Here is an 8,921-nt window from a genome sequence, read left to right on the forward strand (position 1 = left end):
AAACAAATGAGTGGCGATGAAATTTTGACAAGAACATTAATATCATCCCAAAAAGAATTATCCAAAATGATAGAAACTACTTCTTCTGCCTTTGACTCTCTTGCCAATCTATTGTCCACAAAGAACTTGCTAGTCACTAAGGTTTGCAAGTCATGCTTATGCACATGAAGGCTTCCAAATGAAAGGAAAGTAGTAGCAAATCTTGTTGCTTCTGCATGTACAATATCTATCCAATCAAGTCTCTTCCTCAACCAAGGAATCAAAGCCACATGATTGTAAATAAAAACTGTAACTTTGGTTGCACGTTTTTTTGAGTCTCTCCATATGAGGCATGTCTCCCATATCCTGCAACACAATATTCAGGCAATGTGCTGCACAAGGAGACCAACTAATAGTTTTATACTTTTCACACAACAATTTACCCGCAGCTACATAATTGGAAACATTATCAGTAACCATCTGAACTATGTTTTTTGGACCAACCCATGTACCTATTTCATCAAACAATTTAAACAAGTTTCTGGTATTCTTCACAATATCTGAGGCATCAACTGATTTTACAAATATCATTCCCCTAGGACAATAAATAAGGAAATTAATCAATGACCTATGTCTAGTATCTGTCCAACCATCAGCCATAAGTGTACATCCAACTTCTACCCAATGCCTACGTTGTGACTCAACCAACAACTGAACCTCTTTCTTTTGATCCCTCAACAAAGGGACCTGTACAACATGATAAGATGGACCTTCGTAACTAGGACCAGCAGCAGCTATGGCATCAATCATCCTTTGGTAGTACACTGAATTCACTACATTAAAAGAAATGCAATTGTCATACAGAAACCTTGCAATAGCCATATCGGCTTGCCTCACCCTTTCTTTGCTTTGGAACACACTTTTAAGACCAAGTTGAGCTCCTAGAGTAGTTCTTGGAGCAAAGTAATTATCCACTAGCTTTGTACCCTTTCTTTTACCTAAAATAGGTTTTTTAGGCAACCCACTACTAAATATTTCTTGAACATTTTCATCTTCTTGCATATCACTATATGTGGAAGGCACACTAAACATTTCTTCTTGACGTTGTTTATCAGCTTTTTTCTTCAACTCAAACTCTTTCACATATTCCAACATTTGGTATCTCACATTATGAGAAACCTTTTTACACAATCCAATATCACCTTTTATCCCCGCAAGGTGTTGTTTCATCCTATTCATACCCCCACCTTTATATGTTTGCTTACAATACACACATGTAAAAGTATTTCATCCCTTCTCATTCGCCCCAAGGCTAAAATGTTCCCAAGCCAGATCAACATTTTCCCTTACTCTTAAGCTAGACTCCACTACATTGGAATCAACTTCATGTGATAGAGTAGACCTAGTCTCTGTTTCCATTTTAATCTAAAAGACTAAACAACCAGTCAACCACACATAGACACATCATGAACCATTTCTCATTTGTCATGTTCACAGATTATAAACACATACTTATCAAACAAAAATTATAAAATATAAACACACATTGAAGCATAAATCCTTGCAGCAGCATATTAACAAACTATAATGCACAAGAAACACGGAGACATATGAAAACAGTTGCACAAGAAACTCGTTCACACAATCAATTACATATAAAAGCAAATAGCTGCAACAGAAACTATCAATTATTATAATGCACAAGAAACTATAATGCACATGCAGTGTCCTAGTTAGTTAACCAACAATAGTGGCTGCAAAGAAGGTGATCCACATGTGTTTGACAAAAAAACTCATTCACACAATCAATTACATATAAAAGCAAATAGCACGTAGACATACGAAAACCAAAGACAACTAACTGTTGTCGTACCTAGCCTCTGTTTGATAAATCATAAACATTTCTGGTTAACCATTCATTAAGTAGTTATGAAACAAAACTCAGTATCTATGTATGATCCACTGTGAAAGGTTGCACATTTTAAATGTTGGTGTTGAATTAAAAACTTCAAAAAAAAAAGGCTGTTAAAGGGTAAGCAACAACAAACATACTTAGCCAAGATTAAATAGTCTTCAAATTAAAGATTTAAATGGCTCTTTCTCATTACCCACAGTTCCCTTATCTATATTTCCTTCAAAAATTGGACAAAAAATATAAATTGACATAAAAGAAAGAATAATTAAACCGGATAAAGTACCAAATGACGGCGACGAGGCAGAGAGTGAGCTGTGACAACGACAAGGGAGAAAGGCAGAGGGTGAGCTATGACAGCGATGAGGGAGAGAGGCAGAGATGAGCTATGATCTATGCTGAGTTGCGACGGCGACGAGGGAGAGAGGCAGAGACAAGAAAGTGATTGAGAGCGTGAGGAAGAGGAAGCTGAGACGGCGATGAGGGAGAAAGGCAGAGATGAGAGAGTGAGAAAGAGGCAGAGAGTGATTGAGAGAGTGAGGGTTCCATGCTTTTTTCGCATGGAACAGTTCTGATAGACCACAAACTGAATGATCCCTTGTGATTAAACCAATTAATTAATTAGCCAAGTTATCAATTAATCAATTTATCATGCAATTGCATGGAAGCACAAACAAATCACCAAACAACTAAATATGCAGCGGAAATTAAATAATACGGTAATTTGTTTATAAATGGGGAAAACCCTAACAGAAAAAACCCCACTGGGTGATTTTCAGGTCACCACTCCCAAAACTCCACTATTATCAAATCAAGCGGTTACAAGTAAAGGAATTCCAAGTACCTTACCAACCTACAGTTAAACCCTTATCCCAATACCCAATTGGATTTAATCTGTAGTGACAGTTCCCTCTTTTGATGCACGGCTCCCAAGTACATGACTAACCAATGCGCGGATCTCAGTACACGACTTCAAACACCAACTTAGAAGGAGAGGTTGGCTGCAAATTTCTTTAGTTCATCCTACACGATAAAGATCAGGAAGATGCTTGGTCACAAAACCCTTTGGTGCAAATACACAGCAACTTCTTCAGAGAAGATGAACTAGGTCAAGAACTTCGTCTTTGATCACAAATTGCTTGAACAGAGTTTGCTCAATGCTTTTGCAACTTGTGTACAATTTGACGTCTCTTAAAATAATCTTTTTATATGTCTAGGGTTATGAGAAAAGAAGGCCCAAAGACACATTCACGGATCCCAAGAAATCAGATCAGAAAATCTGATTTTATAAATCTCGACAGATAGCAGGTGTCGAAGAGCTATCGAGCAGGTGTCGAGCTTTAATGATTTTGCACTTCAGCTTGTTTTTCTTGGACAGACTTGATGACTTCAACACTTGATCTTGAAACCTTGTTTCTTGAAGTATTAAAAACACCTAGAACTACCCAATTACAAGTAGAGTGCGTTTTGTCAAATGATTAGCCAATTTACATAAATAAATGACATATGTTCTTAACAAGTGAAAACACATATGTCCTAACAATCTCCCCCTTTGGCAATCCGTGACAAAACCATAACAAACAAATGAACATATGAGAGAAGTCATAAATCACTCAACTCATACTCACTTGTTAAATACAATAAAATCTATCCTATCACAAACCTTTGAAAAACTTTGCAAGAAAAGAGTTTATGGCAAGTAGACTTTGACAACCTATATTTCTGAAACACTTTAAACAAAACTCATCAAGGCATCTTGTGTGAAACAGAAATAATAGATTGCATACAAGTACAATGAACATGTGTACAAAGATAGAGAAGAACCAACACATGAAGAGATAGGTGAAAGAAACATACATCCACATATATAGAGAAAATAAGTACAATGTATGTAAAAATTGGTCACAAGACCTCATATACAAGATCAATGTATCTAGAGGTAGAACAAAAAAAGATACATCAAAGTTTCACTATATCCCTCAAATATCAACACTCCCCCTATTAAAAATGTCCTATACTAACTCTTCTCCTAAGATGACTACTCTTATAACCCAAAACTACTCCCTCTTTTTGTCACGAGTGACAAAGGGTAGAATGTCATGTAGACATCTCATCAGTAGAGCTAGCATCTCCATCATCATCATCATCCGAAGCGTCCTCGTCATCACCATCATCATCATCATCCTCAGAGTCAGAAGCCGCTAGAGGAGGTGGTAAAGGAGTAGCCTCAGAAGCAAAACCACCCATGGTCACCTGCCGTCGTGCAATACGACCAACATGGACATTCACATAATACAACTCAGTAAATAGTGTATCGAAGCGAGCATTCATGCGCTGCAGCTGCGCTATGATGTCTTCGAGAGATACATCGCCCATAGAGGAAGAAGGAGCAGATGTAGATGGAGCAGATCTGAATAAAGCTGAATGGGAGGGAGGAGTGGAATCCGTCTGTCTCGACCTAAACTGAGCCTCACTATGTTTTACGGTAATGGCATCTATGGCACAAATGTGTGTGAAGTGGTCGGACACAAGAAAAGGGATGGAAAAATGGCGTAAGATCCTCGTGATAGCAGAAGGAAAAATGAGCTTATAACGGGAGGTCGGATCTAAATGAATATCAATAATAGAAAAAATGAAATGAGAAGGAAAATCTATAGTCAAATGTTCAAGAAGAGATAACAAAAATCGAGCACGAGGCTCTGTGATTGAGTTGTAGTGAGAAAGTGGATGGAGTACAAAAGTCATCACCATGTTTAAGAATCTAGGACCTTTAGCAAAAGGTCTACATGATGTATACTGATGTTCACCCCAATCAGCAGGGCACTCACAAAAAACAGAGATGAACTCATCTTTGGACGCAGTCCTCAGACGCTCACAAGAAGGATAGTCAGGAAACTTTATCCTTGGAACCCTAAGCACATCTGCAACTAGTTGCGGTGTGACAGGGATGCGCGTACCTCGAACACGAGTGAAAAAGAAAGCTACTGAATGATCGATCCCGTGCACGTTAGAGTAAAACTCCTGAATAAGCATGAAAGGACATGTGACCGGGACGTCACACAGTGACTTCCATCCCCTACTGTGAATGACAGAGGGAATGTCAGTGTCGGCGAAGTCCGCCAAAATGACTTGGCGTTCCGAATGAACACCTCGTCTAGAAAAGTTCTCTGAAAATGCCTTGTGGGCATCACCATCACGAAACCGAAGATTAAGAGGAGTAGAATCAAACGATGAAGAAGCTCCAAAACGCAGAGGGTTTCGAGCAGGAGTGGATTTACGCTTAGGTACCATAGACACTACTAACGTAAACAAAATGAGAAAGAAATAGAGAAGAAGACAATCAGAAAAGTTCCAAAACAATTCACATATATCAAATATATTGAACAATGAGTACGTATGCGTGGGAAATGCATGAACATGTGACATGCAAAGTAAAAAGCATCATGGGCTCAACCCAATCCAATCCTACTAGCACACAAGCATAGAACACACATCTAAATGCATGAAAATACCATTCTAATGCATATGTAATGCAATGTATGACATTTTGAACACATTTAAATGAAAACCCAACCCAAAATTTCAAGAAAAATTCATTAATTTTGAAAAACTCCAAAAAAATTCAAAAACCCCAAAACCCAAGATTCAAAACATGAAATGCATGAATAAAGAAGGAAAAAGAGATCTTACCAAGTGATTTAAAGCAAGGAATGGCTGAAAATCACGTGGGTTGAAGATTTTGAGTGAGAAAAAGAGGTTAAGGAGATGAATAGCCGCGGATAGGTCGAGAGAGATCGAGAAAATGAAGTTCAAATTGCGACAGCAGCTTAAATAGGAGTGTCAGTAATTCTCGACAACTGAGGTGTCGAGAGGTATCGAGGAAGCTGTCGAGGTAGGTGTCGAGGAAATGGCCTTCGACAGCTGAAGATGTCGAGAGGTATCGAGGAACAAGAACCACTTTCAAAGAACAGAAGCTCGATCGATCGACAAGGTATCGAGAAGGTATCGAGGAGACAGGAACTTTCTCGATCGATTTATCAGGTGTCGAAGAGGTGTCGAAATTGCAATAAGAAAAAGGCTTGAGAAGCTCGATAGATAAAAAGGTATCGAGGAGGTGTCGAGCCAGCAATTAAAAGCAGTTTTTCGAGAAGTGAAAAACACAGACATGAATGCAATCCAACATACGCCTCAACCAATGATCCAATCAACATATTAAGCTCTCAAAATCATCTCTTAACAAAAAAAATTAAGCACATGGATCCTCAGAAACACACACACACACACACACTAAACAAGTCTAACTAATTTTATTTTTCAAAAACAAGTCAAGATAGTTTAGTGAGCATACAGTAGCACATGTAAACACTTGTGGTGGCCAAATCACATTGTACCGCACACATATCAATAGTAGTAAAGAATATTGCGTGTTGTGTGTGAAAAACATCGCAAGATTGCATATGTGTATACATGTTATGACGGTCTAAGATATGAGAAAATAACTTTAACTCACACACAATCATAACTATTTGATGGGGACTATCACCTTTGAGGTACATTCTATAACTCTCACATCTCTTAGAAAACACGCTTGCAATCATATTTGAAGAATTTTGATCTTTTTTATTTTTATTTTTCTTTGCATATTTTCTTTTAATTAGCATATCATGCATGGGCATATAGAAGAGAGAAAAGAAATACCTAAGATGTTAAGCATTTGACATTGCACTTTTGCTATGCCGAAGCATACGAATGTCTTTGACACTGCACTTTTGCTATGCCGAAGCATACAGGTGTCATATTATGATTAGCGGGCAACAGTGATGAGATGGTTATTTATGCCTTTCTCTTAGGATTTTCTAGTCCTACCCGTCAAAAAGAGTGATATGAGTGTTAAGTTTAAGATATAACTTAATCTTACTCATCACAAACAAGAGCCACAAAACTCACTTGTTTAGTTGTGCATAGAGATGCTCATCTAAGTTACATAAGATACAAAGTTTAGAAACTTTGTTTCAATGGCCATCTAAGGTACACAAGTACCAAAGTACACAAAACACACACTGTTTTTGTATTTTTTTATTTTTCATTTTTTTTATTTTTATATCAAAAAAAAAACTGAAAGTAAACACACAAAAACATGTTAAACAAAGCAAAGCATAAAACTAGACTGACTCAAAGATAAATGCAAAACACACAAGCAATGCAACAAACAAGAAAAACAAGAAGATAGAAGAAAGTGATAAAATCACTTAGAGTCATTTTTCTTCCACACCTTGGAAGAGCCTTTCCTTTGATTGAACCCTTGAATCGGCTGTGAGGGGGAAGAATTGAAACCGTTCAAGTTTGAAAGGAACGTAAGGGCTTTAAAAAAATCTCCAAGAAGAGCCAGAGAGGATTGAAACTGATCTTGGCTTCCAGATGCTATCATGTCATTACTTTGTTGAGTGGTTAGCCACTTATAGCAATTTGATCGAGTATGACCGGTAGCTCCACAATGATGATAGAGATGCTGCTTCTTTTGTTTAGGCTTTTGAGAGTTAGCCTTCTTAGCCCTAGGATTTTTAACATCTTTCTTATCCAATTTAGGGGGTGCTCCTAAGATAGATTTACCCTTATCTAAGTTCTCACTAGCTAATTTAGTTTTATCATCAGTGTTCTCAATATCAATGTTATTAGCAGGAGAAACAAAAACAGTAGCACTAGTAGAAGCAATATGAGAGGAAGAAAGACCATACCCTAAACCTATTCGATCCGAAGCAGATTTCTGGATTCTGAGCATCTCATCAAGCTTTGCACTTGAAGTCCTCTCCAGTTGAGCTTTGACTTGAAACAGCTCCGCTTCAAGCTTCTTGGTCTTCTCAACCAAGAAGTTGTTCTCAAACCTCAGCGCTCTAATAGTTTGATTCGCTTCATCAAACTTTGTGGACAACTCTTCACAATCAAGTTCCACATCACTGAGCTTCTTAGTGGCTAGCCTATACAATTTCTCATGCTTCTTAGAGAGCTTGTAAAGCTTCTCATAGGCTGAATGGATATCATCTTGATCATCCATCTTTTCAAATTTGGACTTCACCAGTTCTTTTTCTTCGTCCACTTTTTCAACAATCCCTTCAGTAGGATTGACTATGGCAGTAAAGGCATTTAAGATTTTGTCATCCTCATTGTCGAAATCATCTTCAAGCTCAGTGTCACTCAAGGTTGCAGCAAGTGCATTACTCTTCCTAATACTCTTGAGATATGTTGGGTATTCATGCTTCATGTGACCGAATCCATAACATCCAAAACACTTTGGTCCTGCAGGAACAGTGTATTGACCGCCTTCCTTAGCATCCTTTTTCCCTCTGTCTTGCACCTTAGACTAGAAAGAACTTGATTGTTTGCGGTCCTTATCGAAGCTCCTCCCATTAGCATTCTTCATAAACTTTTTGAAATGCCTTGTAATGTAAGACTTCATCTTGGAATCTTTATCATCAGAAGACTCATCTGTATCACTGCTCTTTACCTTCAAGGTCATGCTCTTGCCTTTACTCGACTTGCCAATCCTAGATAATCCTAGCTCATAGGTCTGCAGGTTTCCAACTAGCTCAGTCAAAGGAATTTTGTCAATATCCTTTGATTCTTCTATCGCCGTAATCTTGGCATGGAATCTCTCGAGTAGAGATCTGAGCACATTCCTTACAATCTTGGGTTCAGGGATGGTTTCCCCAAGATTAAAGGCTGAGTTCACTATATCCTTGAGCTTAGCATAGATCTCATCGAATGACTCATCCTCCTCCATCTTTATTTCTTCAAAACTTGTTGTGAGCCTCTGAAGCTTTGAATCCTTGACAGCCTTTATGCCCTTATAGGTTGTCTAGAGGATGGTCCATGCCTTATTAGCAGTTTCTATTGAGGATATCTTCTTGAACTTCTCATTGGTGACCGCATTGAACAACGCATTCAATGCCCTGCTGTTGAAGTTTGTCGCCTTGATCTTGGCTTCATCCCAATCGGCTAGCGCTTCCTTTGGCTTAGTCCAGCCAATCTCTAC

This window comes from Quercus suber, unplaced genomic scaffold (genome assembly GCF_002906115.3).
Source record: "Quercus suber isolate HL8 unplaced genomic scaffold, Cork oak 2.0 scaffold_298, whole genome shotgun sequence".
NCBI lineage: Eukaryota > Viridiplantae > Streptophyta > Magnoliopsida > Fagales > Fagaceae > Quercus > Quercus suber.